General features: G+C 42.4%; 2 protein-coding genes across 5 annotated transcripts in view; one reads left to right on the top strand and one right to left on the bottom strand.

Annotated features, from left to right (window-relative positions):
• Positions 1-17728, bottom strand: part of LOC130356430 (uncharacterized) — a 628644-nt gene that overhangs the window by 496240 nt on the left and 114676 nt on the right. The window lies entirely within an intron of this gene.
• The window catches only part of LOC130356426 (C4b-binding protein alpha chain-like), a 298320-nt gene that overhangs the window by 186386 nt on the left and 94206 nt on the right, over positions 1-17728 (top strand). The gene's annotated exons all lie outside the window — the stretch shown is intronic.

Below are 17728 nucleotides of genomic sequence, written 5' to 3'. Positions count from 1 at the left end.
CACTCCGGTCTGGGTTGCAGTAGGACTGGAGCTGCATTTGGATTGGAGCTTGGTGTGCGCCGGAGGCGGTGGGCGGAGGTTTCACTGCCTCTGTTGTGCGCCTGCACCTCGGGAGAGGGGGTTCTGGCCACAGGTACGCTGTGAGCGCAGGTCGGCCTGCACTTGCTGCGTACCAGAGGCATAACATGTCACAGTGATGTATTCCCTTTTGTTTATGCAGTGGCAGATCGGTTGGAATTTCAAACAGGTTGTTAGCCTAGAGCTGGCTGGGAGCAGAGCTTTCACTGGGCACAGCTGAGGTATTCATCCCAGGGGATAGGGCTCATCAGAATGCAGCACTGGAGGAAACAACTGAGTAATTGGTGCTAGTTGGTAATCACAGGTGTTGGGCGAACATCATTTTCGCATTACTGCTGGGTTATCGTTTTCCCTGTTTGCAATTCTGGGGGTCACAAGCTCTCAGTTTGTCACAAGAAGTATTAGATCATATTGGTAGTCATAGCTCAGCTCCAGCAAACGATGAGCTCCATGCTGTGTTCTATGGCAGGATTTCAGAGCAGACTTGAATTTCTGGAAAGGGATAGGTCTCCCCCTCATACTGTGCCTTTGGTGCTTGAAAAAAAAAAAAGTGGTTTCTGGGCCAGCAGACCAGGAGGTTGTGAGTCCACCCTGTGTGCCTGTAGCTTCCACTTCAAGTGCTTCAATCACAGGTACGGTTCCAGAGGATTGGAGTGTTGCACCTGAATTCTTTGTGCCTTATAGTATACGGAAGGACATCATAGAAATCCTTGGCAGCATTGTTGATAGCATCTCATGACATCACGGATACAAAAACTGTTATCACAAGTTCTGTTACACACATTTTTCTATGGAGCATTTAATGATTGTTCCATAGTGTCTTCATGCAAGTGTGACTGGCAAGTATTTCAGGCATACTTTACTGTAGTATCTATACTAGGGCTGTACGGTTGGGGAAATGTGCGATTGTAATTGTGGAGGCAGATATTGTGATTAAGGGTACGTTCACACGCGGCAGAATTTATGCTGCGGAAAATCCGCCACAGTCCCTACTGACTTCAATGGGGCTTGCGGTGGATTTTCCGCAGTCTACATTCCGCCGCGGACAGTCGAGAAGAGCCCGCCCCCTTTCAAATATGCAGCGGAAAACCCGCTATAAAATCCGCGTGTGTGAACGTACCCTTAGCCATGCGATTGCGGGGAAAAAAAATCTCATGATTATGGTGTGGATTCGTGTGGTTCACATTATTCTAGGATGGTATACATTTTCAGTGTCTTACCAGATACAGGTGTGATAAAAAAAAATGTGTGTATATATACACACACACACACACACACATATATATATATATATATATATATAGATATACACATGATTAGTGTGTTGTTGCTATGCACCAGGTCCATCATGGTAGTTGTCATCAGGTATCATCACATTTGTCAATGTTCACCGCAGTCGATCAATATCTATCTTTTCATCGGCAGCGTTAATATCTCTCATTAGATATGAGCAAATTTTTAGAAAAATTCGATTTGCCCAATTTGCCGAATTTTCCCCAAAAATTCGTTTTGGTCCGAATGTATTTGCGGCGAATTGCTATTAAAAACGGCTATTTCTCGCCTATAGAGAGCCTCAATAGGGGTGTAGAACACTTTGCCTTACTGTAACACGCAAATGGAGTGTGCTGGGTTAGGGAAATAATACTGTTATTCAGTATGACATGCAGATCAGAGGCATCGCTATTAGAATCACTGTCGCAGAGCGGAACAATGACAGAGCCTGGAGGTGGCATCAGAATGATGAGACCATATAGTGGCTGAATGACACAGCGTGGAGGTGGCGGCAGCATAAGGAGAACATATAGTGGCTGAATGACACAGCCTGGAGTTGGCGGCAGCATGAGGAGACCACATAGTGGCTGAATACCACAGCCTGGAGTTGGCAGAAGAATATAGTGGCTGAATGACACAGCCTGGAGTTTGCGGCAGCATGAGGAGAACATATAGTGGCTGAATGACACACAGCCTGGAGTTGGCGGCAGCATGAGGAGGACATATAGCGGCTGAATGACACAGCGTTGAGGTGGCGGCAGCATGAGGAGACCATATAGTGGCTGAATGACACAGCCTGGAGTTGGCGGCTGCATGAGGAAACCATATAGTGGCTGAATGACAAAGCCTGGAGTTGGTGGCAGCATGAGGAGAACATATAGTGGCTGAATGACACAGCCTGGAGGTGGCGGAAGCATAAGGAGACCATATAGTGGCTAAATGACACAGACTGGAGTTGGTGGCAGCATGAGGAGACCATATAGTGCCTGAATGACACAGTGTGGAAGTGGCGGCATCAGTAGAGACCCTATAGTGGCTGAATGACACAGCGTGGAGGTGGTGGCAGCATGAGGAGAACATATAGTGGCTGAATGACACAGCCTGGAGTTGGAGGCAGCATGGGGACACCATATAGTGGCTGAATGACACAGCTTGGAAGTGGCAGAAGCATGAGGAGACCATATAGTAGCTTAATAACACAGCCTGGAAGTGGCAGCAGCATGAGGAGAACATATAGTGGCAGTATGAGACAGCTTGGAGCTGGCATCAGCATGAGGAGAACATATGGTGGCAGTATATCACAGCTTGGAGCTTACATCAGCATGAGGAGAACATATGATGGCAGAATGAGACAGCCTGGAGCCGGCATCAGCATGAGGAGAACATATGGTGGCAGAACGAGACAGCCTGGAGGTGGCAGCAGCAGCATCAGGAGTCCTGAAAGTAACACAGTGAGTGGTGCGGTGGGTGGCAATACCAGTACCCAGTGACGAAGGTGGGTAAAAAAAAAAAAGGAAAACTTGGCATCAGGTGTGGGGCATCAGGCGGTTGGCAGGATCAAAATAGTAGCTGAGGCAGATAGGCAGAAGAAAATGGTCTCTTTTGTAAAAATTTTTAGTGTGCACAAGTATTGAGGATATGCATTACATAAAACTTAACTTTTAATAATGAATGCTTAGGATAAAATATCTGAATGCTTAGGATAAAATATATGGAACCAAAAATTTCAAACAAAAGGAAAGGTGTGCAAAAAACACAATGTGCCACCTATACCAGCAAGTATTGATGTGATGCAAAGACCTCTAAAAGGTGGAAGAGAACTACGTATGGTCCATTGCAACCGGTGGGGGTAAAATCTTCCCCTGTAAGGCCCTACTCTCGCATTATTAATTCCCTTCTTGGCAAGTGTAACTCGCCCTAAAAAGGGCGGCCCCACACAGGAAACTCTCCCTATTTCCACCTACAAACACTGGCATTTCCCAGGGTTTTTAGGTGGAAATAGGGAGAGGTTCCTGTGCGGGGCCGCCCTTTTTAACCCCTTAAGGACCAAGAACGTACCGGTACGTCCTTGGTCTTGCTCTCCTGATATAACGCGGGGTTACACAGTAACCCCGCATCATATCACGGCGGGCCTGGCATCATAGTGAAGCCGGGACCCGCCTCTAATAGCGCCGCACGCTATTAACCCTTTAGCCGCGCGCTCAGAGCTGAGCCGCGCGGCTAAAAGTGAAAGTTGCCGGCTAGCTCAGTCGGGCTGTTCGGGATAGCCAAGGCTAATCGCGGCATACCGAACAGCTTACAGGACAGCTGGAGGGCCCCTACCTGCCTCCTCGCTGTCCGATCGCCGAATGACTGCTCAGTGCCTGAGATCCAGGCATGAGCAGTCATGCGGCAGAATCGTTGATCACTGGTTTCTTATGAGAAACCAGTGATCAATGATGAAGATCAGTGTGTGCAGTGTTATAGGACCCTATGAGAGCTATAACACTGCAAAAAAAAAGTGCAAAAAAAAAAAGTGAATAAAGATCATTTAACTCCTCCCCTATTAAAAGCTTGAATCACCCCCCTTTTCCAATAAAAAAAAAAAACACAGTGTAAATAAAAATAAAAATAAACATATATGGTATCACCGCTTGCGGAAATGTCCGAATTATAAAAATATATAATTAATTAAACCGCTCGGTCAATGGCGTGCGCGCAAAAAAATTCCAAAGTCCAAAATAGTGCATTTTTGGTCACTTTTTACATCATTTAAAAATGAATAAAAAGTGATCAATAAGTCCTATCAATGCAAAAATGGTACCGTTAAAAACTTCAGATCACGGCGCAAAAAATGAGCGCTCATACCGCCCCATACACAGAAAAATAAAAAAGTTATAGGGGTCAGAAGATGACAATTTTAAACGTATTAATTTTCCTTCATGTAGTTATGATTTTTTCCAGAAGTCAGACAAAATCAAACCTATATAAGTAGGGTACTACGTAGAAACGGAAGCCCCCAAAAGTTACTAAATGGCGTTTTTTTTCAATTTTGTCGCACAATGATTTTTTTTTCCGTTTCACCATAGATTTTTGGGCAAAATGGCTGACGTCATTACAAAGTAGAATTGGTGGCGCAAAAAATAAGCCATCATATGGATTTTTAGGTGCAAAATTGAAAGAGTTATGATTTTTTAAAGGCAAGGAGCAAAAAATGAAAATGCAAAAACGGGAAAACCCCCGGTCCTTAAGGGGTTAAGACAGGTAACACTTTCCTAGAAAAGGTGGAAGGGAACAACGTATTGTCCATTGTAGCAGGTGGGGGGTAAAAAATTCCCCTGTAAGGCCCTACATTCGCATTATTAATTACCTTCTTGGCAATTGTTACTCACCCTAAAAAGGCGGCCCCACACAGTAGTGTTGAGCGGCATAGGCCATATTCGAATTTGCAATATTTCGCGAATATATGGACGAAAATTCATCATATATTCGCTAAATTTGCATATTCGTAATATTCGCGTTTTATTTTTGGATAAGCGAAAATTAGCAAATACAAAAATTAGCATAAGCAAAAATTAGCATATGCGAAAATTAGCGTATGCAAATTTTCGCATATGCGAAAATTCGCACGCCAGTCTCACACAGTAGTATTAGAGCCTTCTTTACACCACACAAGCTGGAAGCAGGTGGGGGTAAAAAATTCCCCTGTAAGGCCCTACATTCGCATTATTAATTACCTTCTTGGCAATTGTTACTCACCCTAAAAAGGCGGCCCCACACAGTAGTGTTGAGCGGCATAGGCCTTATTCGAATTTGCAATATTTCACGAATATATGGACGAAAATTTGTCATATATTCGCTAAATTCGCATATTCGTAATATTCGCTTTTTATTTTTGGATAAGCGAAAATTAGCAAATACAAAAATTAGAATAAGCAAAAATTAGCATATGCAAAAATTAGCATATGCAAATTTTCGCATATGCGAAAATTTGCACGCCAGTCTCACACAGTAGTATTAGAGCCTTCTTTACACCACACAAGCTGGAAGCTGTGATGTGTACTGTGGAAAAAAATAATATATTTGTAATTACGAATATATAGTGCTATATTCGCGAATATTCTCGAATATGCTATATTCGCGAATAAAATTCGTATTGCGAATATTCGCGAGCAACACTACCACACAGGAAACTTTCTTTTTACACTTAAAAACCATGGGAAATGGCAGTGTTTGTAGGGGGAAATAGGGAAAGGTTCCTGTGTGGGCCACCCTTTTTAGAAGGGAATTAATAATGGGAGAGTAGGGCCTTACAGGGGAAGTTTTTACCCCCACTGGTTACAATGGACCATACGTAGTTCCCTTCCACCTTTTAGAGGTCTTTGCATCACATCAATCCTTGTGGTGTAGGTGGCACATGATGTTTTTTGCACACATTTCCTTTTGTTTGATTTCCCAAATATTTGGGGTACATAACTTTTAATAATATTCTAAGAATATCATAAAATATAAGTTGTACTTAATGCATATCCTCAATACTTACTTGCGGTCTGATGCGGAGGAATGTCTGTAACTGGGGAGCAGCGCCTTAAATATGTATAGCACTATCCATATTTGTGAAGTGTTGGTGTGGCACCATGGTCAATCTACTCTGATGCATCAGGCATAGGTGGGTGGAAATCCTGGCTGATCCATGCCTGATTCATCTTCACAAAGGTCAGTCTCTCCACATTTTTCATGGACAGACGAGTTCTCCTTGGGGTTACGATGGCCCCTGCCGCACTAAACACCTGTTCTGATGGCACACTACTGGCCGGGCAGGACAGCTTTTCCAGGGGAAACTCTGCTAGTTGCGGCCACAAATTTTGCTGCCCAGAAGTCCAGCAGATCTCCAAGGTGTGTTGCCATAGTCATGTCAAGGTATGCTACCACCTTCTGGTTCAGGTCCTGTTCCAGGTCTACCTGCTGCTTCAGTGAGTTGCTTCACTATGCGGGTGGAGAAAACTACTAATCACCGACTGTAGACTCAGGCTGCTGCTGATGGAGCTGGTACTGCTTCTGCCACCCCACCCCTCCCCAGCAGCAATGGCAGTGGAAGGTGAGCGCAGAGGACACCCCGAGTCAGACCTGCGACAGGATGGACGATGGCGCAGATAGGCATCGGCCAACTGACTACGTAGGATGTCTCTGTAGTAGGTCAGTTTGTCCTCTCTCTCAGTGGGTGTAAAAAAGGCCCCCATTTTGTGCAGGTAGCGAGGTCCAATAAGGTGGAGAGCCAGAAGTCATCCCGCTGCCAAATGGTGACAATTCGGTCACTACACAAGCAAGGGAGCATGCATTGTACTGCTGTCCTGGATAAATATGCCACCGCAGCGCTATATGTGAAAAAGTATATCTATCAGCAGCCGGCCGGCCCGATGATGCTGATAAAATTACTTTTCATTCATAGCGCTGCGGTGGCATATGTATATAGAAGTGCTGTGGGGGGCAGATAATGCTATATAGTGTTCACTTTTTGTATAATCTGTGAAATGGGAGGGAAAAAAGCTGTTTTCCAGTTACCCATAAGTGTAGTCTTAGCAATGATGCTAATTATGCAGAAAATAGCATGCATAGACGGGGGGAGTAGGTGAAGGTCTAGAAACAGTAAAACCAGTTGTGGGGTCAACAGTAGATGGACATGAAGGACGTAATTCAGTAATTGTAAACATCCTCACCACAGCCTCTCCAGCATTTATCTGGGGAACCCGGGTAGGCCCTAGCTATCTTATTGGGGTTAAAATACCACCAGAGAATAGCTTTATATGCTGACTCAACATGGGTAGCACAGAGGAAGGATTTCGATGGCTCTGGTTCCAGATTAAGTTCCCTTTCCCATAGTCTCATTGGGTATGTTCTGGAGCAGATATCAGATTTAGAATATAGGTTATAAGGGGTTTTAAGGCCAGCAGTATTATTTGCGAGGTATCGGAAGGTAAGGGGGTCAGGGTGTAGCTGAGAAAGTTTGAGGGAATTAAGAAAATGTCTCAGTTGAAGGTATTTATAAAAATCTTCTCTGGGGCTGGGGACCTGAAAAGTGGAACGTAGGTATTGGAATGTAACAAGAGTTCGATTCACGAATAACTGTTTGGCTCCTGTAATCCCTGATTGTATCCATTGGGGGAGGTCTAGGTCGGGGATGGAGGCCTGGATGAAGGACAAGGGGAGGTTCTCAACTTGTGCTTCTCTCGTATGTTCAGATTTAGAAAGAAATAGTTTCCAAATGCAAAATGCATAGGCGAGGATCGGATTATCCATTTTAGGGGCAGGGAGGTTCCAAAATGGGAGGTATAAAAGATCCCTAGTGGAGTATGATTTTCTATCACAGCCCAGGGGGTGTTCGGGGAAGTATGCAAACAATGCTTAAGGGAAGAGACTAGTGTAGCTACATTATAGGCCTTAATATTAGGTGAACCTAACCCCCCGGAGAGTTTAGATTTGGAGAGAATAGCGGGGGATAATCTAGCCTTCCCTCCCGACCATATGAAGTGAGTAAGAATATTTTGAGCTTTAGTAAAAAAGGAATTTGGAAGGGAGATAGGGAGTGTGCGAAAATAATACAATATTTTGGGGAGTAAAAACATGTTTGTATGTAGCCACCCTGCCTACCCAGGAGGTTTCATAATGTAAATACGTATCAGCTTCCAAGGACAAGAAGTGTAGAAGAGCTAAGAAATTGGTTGTGTACAGAGAGTTGTGTGGGTTTGATAGCTGTGTGCCTAAATAGTCTATTGAGGAGGTTTTCCAGTCAAATGAGAAGGAGGACTTAAGGGATTGCAAGAGGGGATACGGGAAATTAAGAGGGGAATAGAGTAATAGGATAGTTGGCCGAAAACATCTATGTTATCAAACACAGCTGGCAGGGAATGGGCCGGATTAGACAAAGTTAAGATGACATCGTCGGTGTTCAGTGAGATGACATGGGAGTCGGAGCCTATTGGAATACCAGATATTCGGGCGTCATGCCGTATAGATTGTGCTAGGGGTTCAATGGAGATAATATAAATTAACGGAGAGAGGGGGCAACCTTGGCATGAGCCATTTGAGATGCTAAAAGGGTCCGACAAGCAACCATTGGCCAACACCCATGCCGTAGGGCAGGAGTACAAGGCCATGACAGCGGAGAGAAAATTACCTGAGATTCCCATGGACCGTAAAACCGAGAAGGCGAAGGACTTCTCGGTGTCCCATGCCACAACCAAGTCGGGGATGGAGCGGGCTTCTACCTCATGGAGGATGTGAAGCAGCCACCTCATATCATCCAGAACATAATCCTGTCCTGCTGCAGCATCATCTTTGTCCAAGCTGAAGTACAGGCATGGACAAAGTCCAGTAAGTGAGGGGAGGACTAATAATCCTCTGTGCTCTCTCCTGTCCTATCAGACTGCAGCAGAGAGCATGGTGTTACATAGCAGCATGCAGTGATTGGATGAAGAGACCCAGCACTCAGGGAGTAAGCTTAATCATGCAGTGAGGACACTCCCCCTCCAAAGCACAGAATGACAAAGCAAGTGAGCAACAGAAAAAAGAAAGTTAAGAGAAATATTAGTGCTAGACACATAAAAATTATATGTACATGATCATGATTAGGTACTGGATAACATATACTTTTTTTGTGGGATATGACAGGTAGAAATTAGCTACGTCATGAGTCTGATCGTCACTCCTACAATGCAATTGCGTGGTTGCTTTCTAAACAACTCTGGGCTTGTCATTGTAAATCTGCATGTTTTAAAAAATATTTTTAAAAAGTACCTCCCCTAATAAAAATTTTAATCATCCCCCTTTTTCTGTTTCTTAAATTAAAAAATCTGAACAAAAAAATTAAACATATTTGGTATTGTCACATGCAGAATTGTACGAATTATTAAAATTTTATGTATTTGATTCCATTAAAAACAAGCCCTCATATGAATTTGCACATTGAAAATTAAGAGTAATGGAGGAAGAAATGAAAATACAAAAATGAAAATTGGTTGTGTTATCAAGGGGATAAAGAGAATCTGTCTGTTTAATATGTTGCCATAGGTGTTGCCCCGCTTTCCCTGCCCCCTTTTCAGAGACTAACAAGCTGCCATGCATACCCAGCAGCCTGCCAATTACTTGCCTGATTGGACAGGAGAGGCAGTAGTGTTTCCATTATGAATACACTACTGTTTTGCTATTTTCTTTTAATGTTCTTTTATACTGTTTGGCTTGTAGAAGTACAGAGCTATAGCTAAAATACATTTTATCCTACATAGAGCAACATGCGCCTCGACCTACAACATAGAATCCAAAAGATTCCTTGAAACCCTGGAATATATGCAACCATTTTTTTTTATTTATTTTTTTAAATCTGTCTAACATTTTTTCAATATACAAACAAAAACATCCAACTTAAAGGGGTTATCCACGATAAAGGGATTTTAGCACTTACCTGCCAGACAGTCATGGATATGCTTAGGAAAGATCGGTGCTTGTCATGGGGCTAAATGGCTATGTTGTGAGCTTACCATATTGCTATGGCTATCTTAATTCCTTGTTTGTAAGTGTGAGGTCACTTTTCTTACTTCCACACATCGGCCACCCCAACCATTGAAACATACCTGTGCTCCCTTTAATGCAATAGACCAGTGATTTCTAACCAGGGTGCCTCCAGCAGTGGCAAAACTGAAATCCTTACAGAATGATCTTCCTCCCACCCAGCAGTCACTTCACCCATTGAAGCAAAGCCAGGCTTCCTCTGAACACCTGACTAGTGATGTAATGTCTCAGGCCGCACTACAACCTGGGAAAACCTGAGATAACAATAATTTTGTATGCTGTTAAAAATAAACATTGGGGCAAAAATCACAGAAGAATTGCAAGACCACCATCACACACAGGTACAGGCACTATAATAATTCACTATATGAACTACACTAACTTTACAGCCCCTGTAGCACAGTCAAATAAAAAAAAATCCTGAAATACCATTTAAACCTGGGGAGGAGCACAAATAGATCAACAAATCTACAGGGGAGGAATTATTAATGTTTTCCAAATTTAATCCAACATTCTCTAGAATAAGAGGACACACACACACTATTTTGTGAGAATGTTGATTAATGCAATAAAACATGTTAGAGGGACTATGATGGTGATTAAATGTGTGTTTTTAGTCTGTACTAAGAATCATGATCATGGTCACGATCCAGTCATCTTAGGCATTATGTTCCATAAGAAAATAAAATATCTATAGGGATAGAGTCATACAGGGGATAAGTAGTTCTAACCATCCACCTTTATGAGGGGCATATTTGGCTTTGTTATATAGCTGTATGCTTTATATAACTGGCACAATCAGTGAATAAGTACATATAGGGGATAGGTTGCTCTAGCCATTCACCTATACATGTGCATATGTGGCTTTTCTATTTTTCTATATGCTTAGTATAATCTGTGCTTGGTAGCAGCTTTGTTTACCCAGATATTTTGGGGCATACCTTTTTATCAGGTTTGCTACCTTGTACATTGGTTATTATATCTAGAGTGATCAATACAGTGGGGAAAAAAAGTATTTAGTCAGCCACCAATTGTGCAAGTTCTCCCACTTAAAAAGATGAGAGAGTCCTGTAATGTTCATCATCGGTATACCTCAACTATGAGAGACAGAATGGGGGGAAAGAATACAGGAAATCACATTGTAGGATTTCTAATAAATTACTTGGTAAATTCCTTGGTAAAATAAGTATTTGGTCACCTACAAACAAGCAAGATTTCTGGCTCTCACAGATCTGTAACTTCTTACCTGTATTAATGGCATCTGTTTGAACTTATCAGTATGAAAGACACCTGTCCACAACCACAAACAATCACACTCCAAACTCCACTATGGCCAAGACCAAAGAGCTGTCGAAGGACACTAGAAGTAATATTGTAGACCTGCACCAGGCTGGAAAGACTGAATTTGCAATAGGCAAGCAGCTTGGTGTGAAGAAATCAACTGTGGGAACAATTATTAGAAAATTGAAGACATACAAGACCACTGATAATCTCCCTCAATCTGGGGCTCCACACAAGATCTCACCCAGTGGTGTAAAAATGATCACAAGAACAGTGAGCAAAAATCCCAGAACCACATGGGGGGGTACCTAGTGAATGACCTGCAGAGAGCTGGGACCCAAGTAACAAAGGCTACCATCAGTAACACACTATGCTGCCAGGGACTCAAATCATGCTGTGCTAGACGTGTCCCCCTGCTTAAGCCAGTACATGTCTGGGCCCATCTGAAGTTTGCTAGAGAGCATTTGAATGATCCAGAAGAGGATTGAGAGGATGTCATATGATCAGATGAAACCAAAGTAAAACTTTTTGGCAAAAACTCAACTCATGTTTGGAGGAGAAAGAATGCTGAGTTGCATCCAAAGAACACCATACCTACTGTGAAGCATGGGGGTGGAAACATAATGCTTTGGGGCTGTTTTTCTGCAAAGGGACCAGGATCATGAGATTTTGAGTGAAATCCTCCTTCCATCAGCAAGGGCATTGAAGATGAAATGGGGCTAGGCCTTTCAGCATGACAATGATCCCAAACACACTGCCTGGGCAACAAAGGAGTGGCTTCGGAAGAAGAATTTCAAGGTTCTAGAGTGGCCTAGCCAGTCTCCAGATCTGAACCCCATAGAAAACCTTTGGAGGGAGTTGAAAGTCTGTGTTGCCCAGCAACAGCCCCAAAACTTCACTGCTCTAGAGGAGATGTACATGAAGGAATGGGGCAAAATACCAGCAACAGTGGCAACAAAAAACATTTGACCTCTGTCATTGCCAACAAAGGGTATATTACAAAGTATTGAGATGAACTTTTGTTGTTGACCAAATACTTATTTTTCACCATAATTTGCAAATAAATTCTTTAACCTCCCGGGCAGTATGATTATGTGTGGAAAAATGTACCAAAACCGGTACAATTTTTGCATTGAAATTTCACATCTACCCCCGCTCATTTCACATCTCCCCCGTCACATTCCCCCCCCTATCATATTCTCCTCCCCCTTGTCACATCCCCCCTTTTCACATTCCCCCCTTGTCACATTCTCCCCCCTCCTTGTCACATTCTCCCCCCTCCTTGTCACATTCTCCCCCCTCCTTGTCACATTCTCCCCCCTCCCTTGTCACATTCTCCTCCCCCTTGTCACATTCTTCCCCCCTTGTCACATTCCCACCCCTCCATGTCACCTTCCCCTCCCCCTTGTCACATTCCCCCCTTTGTCACATTCTCCCCCCTCCTTGTCACATTCCCCTCCCCCCATCACACGCCCCCTTGTCACATTCCCCCCCTCCATGTCAAATTTTTCCTCCCCCCTGTCACATCCCCCCCTTGTCACATCCCCCCCCCTTGTCACATTGTTCCCCTTGTCACATTCCCCCCTTTGTCACATTCTTCCTCCCCCCCCCCTTTTGTCACATTCTTCCCCCCTTGTCACTTTGTTCGGCAGCAACACACACTAGGTTTGCCGGGCAGATTTCAAACCTAGTGTATTTGCTGCAGAACAAGTCCTTTCCCCTTCAGCCAATCACTGGCTTGACACCACTGCGGCCATTGATTGGCTGAAAAGGGAAAGGTCCTGCAAGATGAATAAAGAAGAGAGCAGGGACCGGAACGCACGGAGGGGAACGGCATCTGCAGGGACCGGGACTAGGTGAGCAGAAGTTTTTTTTTATTTTCCTCCCAGTGGCCTTTTACACTTAGCTCAGTGTTTTTCTACCAGGGTGCCTCCAGCTGTTGTGAAACTACTACACCCAGCAAGCCCGAACAACCTTTGGCTGTTCGGGCATGCTGAGAGTTGTAGTTTTGCAACATCTGGAGGCCCCCTGGTTGAGAAACACTGACTTTTAATATTTGTCTTTACCTGCTCTGGCCGACCCCCGCCATCGCTATATCGCAAAAAGCAAAAATCGCGATTTGATTACTTTTGCGATACATCGTGCAGCCCGGCCGGCAACTCTGCAATTCTACCCCGAGCGTGACTCGGGGTTACCGCTCCTGGCAGGGAAAATTAACCCCGAGTCACACCCGGGATAACCGCTGAGGAGGTTAAAAATGAGACAATGTGATTTTATGGATTTAAATTTTTTTCATTATGTCTCTCATAGTTGAGGTGTACCTATGATGAAAATTACAGGCCTCTCTCATCTTTTTAAGTGGGAGAACTTGCACAATTGCTAGCTGACTGTATATAACCGCAATTGAGTGTATATATTAATATATAACATCAGATAACATTGATGATACACTGCATAACATCTGCATATTTTAACTGAGGTGTGTACAAACATTTAATGGTATCATATAGCACCCGTGATTTACTATATAATATCTGTGCCATTATATTTAGGTGCAAATACATATATTCACATTTAGCTGGCAATAATCTGAAAATCAAATACCTGTTACCATCTTGTCTAAGAGTCATCTATCTCATCAATTTACTAGCCCCTTTATGTAGTGCAGAATATATTTATATACCCTAGTACCATACAGAAGATATTGCTTATATTCATTTCTTTATATACTAATTGTCTATTGTTACGGATCTTGGATAATTTATAACTACACCGTGGCCCTTATTTAGTTAGATAGCTATTTTAATAGTGATTAACATTTTTTTTTTTTTAAACTATGTATATTGTACCGGAGCCTGGACTCCCATCACTATACTGATAAAAGCACCTGCTTCGAGCAGGGCTGAGCTGTGCAAGCAGCTATAGAGCCACAGGTACAGCTCAGGCTGTGTAGAATATATATATAGTATACAATCTCTTTAACAAGGAAAAAGTTGAAGAACATAGAGTAAAAGTGTTCTCTATATTGTAGATCGCTGGTTTAATGTAACCACCACCTTCCCCGTTGCTGGGATGAGTGCTCTACTTTGTCCCAACAAGGAAGGCTAGCATTGCTAGTTAACTTCATGGGTGGGGGTATACAACCATACAGATCTTATTGTTATTATTGTTCTTATTGGTCTTATTGTTAGCTCCAAAAACAGCTAGCACTCAACTAACAATTATTACCCTGGGACGGTTGCCACACCCCCTACCATAGATATGAATGGAGGGGGCGTGATGTGATGTCACGATGGGGTGTGGCATTACGTCACAACCACGACTACCCGCACCAAGCTTTCTGAACATGCCGGGTGCTGCACGGTGATCGTGGGGGATAAGATATCTAGGGGCGGAGTACTCCTTCAATTTTTTTTTTCTTGTGGGTGGGGAGCAGTTTAAGTAATGTGTAAACTTTATGTGTTATGACCTCATGCATTATCCAGCTCAAAACATTGATTTTTTTTTAACACTTACCATAAAGACTTTTTTGAACTTTACTAAAGTTGGAGGGTGCCAATGGGGTAATAGATGGTGCCCTCCTGTTTGTCTAACTACCTAGAAGCTGCTGATCTCTATTGACTATGGCATCTATAAGGTTAAAAGACTATGATCAAGGTTTTGGATTGTGACATTCCTTTGACTCCATGACATACAGTAAATTTATGCTATGGTGGCAATAAAGCAATTCATGGTGGTGGGTTAAACATGACTGTTTTCATAGTAGCTTTATTTGGGAGGAAAAGTTCCCTAACATTTTGGTTAGGTTTAATAAACATGGGCGATATTATTTATGTAAATTAATAATCATTAAATAGTGCCAACCTATTCCATAGCACTTTACAATACAGAGGGTAAATTACAGAACAAATCGGACATTACATAGTAATAAACTACTTAGCAATTCAACAAAAGCTCACAATAGCTTACAATCTATAAGACATACAGTATTTAAGATGTGATTAACATAAAGTGAAATTAAGATCATAAATGAATTGTGGTATTTATAGGGTTTAAAGGTCACAAATGAGAAATAGGTTATTGCTGAAAGCAGGGTCGGGCCTACAATGGGTCCTGCTGGGTCCATTGGACCCAGGTGGCACCTTCACAGGGGCAGCCATTTGCCTGCCCAAGAAGATTTTTGACCTCTTCGCAACCCATGAAGGACCTAGTCCATCATGGTGCCGCTCAGGGTGTATGGAGCGGGCTCCTGACTCGTGTCTGCTCCATACCCGGCGGCCCCCAGCTAATTTCAGTAGCTGAGGGCTGCCGCTAATAGCCGGCATGCAGCAATCCCTAAGGGACCCATAAAGTTCAAATCACCCCCCCCTCTTTTTCCATTTTCCATATAAAAAACATTTAAACATAATAAAAATAAACATATTAGGTATCGCCTAAGGCATGCGTAATTATCCAAACTATTAAAATATAACATTATTAATCCAAATATGGTAAATTGCGTCAAAATGAAAAAAAAAATAAAAAAAAACAGAATTGCGTTATTTAGATCATGTCCTCCTTATATGCAGTGGCATAGTACTTTTTTTCTTTCGGAGGGGGGGGGGGGGGGGGGGGGGTAAGCATTTCACTCCTGGAGCTAGGTAGCACAATGTTTTGGGCCGGCCCTGGCTGAAAGTGTTCATGGGGCAAGAATAGGAGGAATATGTATGTGATATGTACTGTATATATGTTTCAAACCTGTATATTTGTAAACTAAAGGGGAATTTATCTACAGAGCCTTTTTAATGTAGAAAAGTTGCAGAAATGTTTCTGTTTCACAAAATTTGTGCGACTTTGTGCTGAGGTGATTTTGACTGAAATGAATTAGGTACACACTTTTGCTTTTTTTTTACTTTGCAGTGGTTGCTGATTTATAAAGTGTGACTTTTTCCTTAACCCCTTAAGGACTCAACGTTTTTCCGTTTTTGCATTTTCATTTTTTCCTCATCACCTTCTAAAAATAATAACGCTTTCAGTTTTGCACCTAAAAATCCATATTATGGCTTATTTTTTGCGCCAACAATTCTAATTTGCAGTGACATTAGTCATTTTACCAAAAAATCCACGGTGAAATGGAAAAAAAAATCCTTGTGCGACAAAATTGAAGAAAAAATTTCATTTTGTAATTTTGGGGGCTTCCGTTTCTACACAGTGCATTTTCCGGTAAAAATAACATCTTATCTTTATTCTGTAGGTCCATACGGTTAAAATGATACCCTACTTATATAGGTTGGATATTGTCGTACTTCGGAAAAAAAATCATAACTACATGCAGGAAAATTTATATGTTAAAAATTGTCATCTTCTAACCCCTATAACTTTTTTATTTTTCCGCGCACGGGCCGGTATGAGGACTAATTTTTTGCGCCGTGTTCTGAAGTTTTTATTGGTATCATTTTTGTATTGATCGGACTTTTTGATCGCTTTTTATTCATTATTTTATTATATAAAAAGTGACCAAAATACACTATTTTGGACTTTGGAATTTTTTTGCACGCACGCCATTGACCGTGCAATTTAATTAACAATATATTTTTATAGTTCGTACATTTTCGCACGCGGCGATACCACATATGTTTATTTTTATTTACACAGTTTTTTTTTATGGTTTTTTATGATTCAAACTTTTAATAGGGAAGGGGTTAAATTACCTTTGTTAAAGGGGTACTCCGGTGAAAACCTTTTTTCTTTTAAATCAACTGGTGGCAGAAAGTTAAACATATTTGTAAACTACTTCTATTTAAAAGTCTTAATCCTTCCTGTACTTCTTAGCTGCTGAATACTACAGAGGAAATTCTTTTCTTTTTGGAATGCTCTCTGATGACATCACGACCACTGTTCTCTCTGCTGACGTTATTATAATAATAATAACGCTTTATTTATTGTTGTCCTTAGTGGGATTATAACCCAAGTCCCCAGCACTGCAAGACAGCAGTGCTAACCACTGAGACACCATCCTTCCCTTAGCATACATCTGCTATGCATGGTTGCTAAAATGGACAGAGATGTCAGCAGAAAGCACTGTGTTAGTGATGTCATCAGTGTTCCAAAAAGAAAGGAATTTCCTCTGTAGCATTCAGCAGCTAATAAGTACTGGAAGGATTAAGATTTTTTAATAGAAGTAATTTACAAATATGTTTAACTTTCTGCCACCAGTTGATTTAAAAGAAAAAAGGTCTTCACCGGAGTACCCCTTTAACTTTTTTTTCCCCTTTTTTTTTGCAGTGTTATAGCTCCCATAGGGAGCTATAGCACTGCACACACTGATCTCCTATGCTGATCCCTGCAAAGCCATAGCTTTGCAGGGATCAGTCAGATAGGGGCTCGATTGCTCAAGCCTGTAGCTCAGGCTTGGAGCAATCAATCCCCGATCGGATGCCTGTGTCCCAGCTGATCGGAACATCGCGATTTTATCACGATGTCCCGATCAGCCCAACTGAGCTGCCGGTCAACTTTGATCGCCGCGTCTGAAGGATTAACAGCACGCAGCACAACGATCGATGCCGCGCGCTGT

The sequence above is a fragment of the Hyla sarda genome, chromosome 2 (genome assembly GCF_029499605.1).
Source record: "Hyla sarda isolate aHylSar1 chromosome 2, aHylSar1.hap1, whole genome shotgun sequence".
In the NCBI taxonomy this organism is placed as follows: Eukaryota; Metazoa; Chordata; class Amphibia; order Anura; family Hylidae; genus Hyla; species Hyla sarda.
Note: the sequence above shows the minus strand (reverse complement) of the source record. Positions and strands in the feature narration are given on the sequence as shown.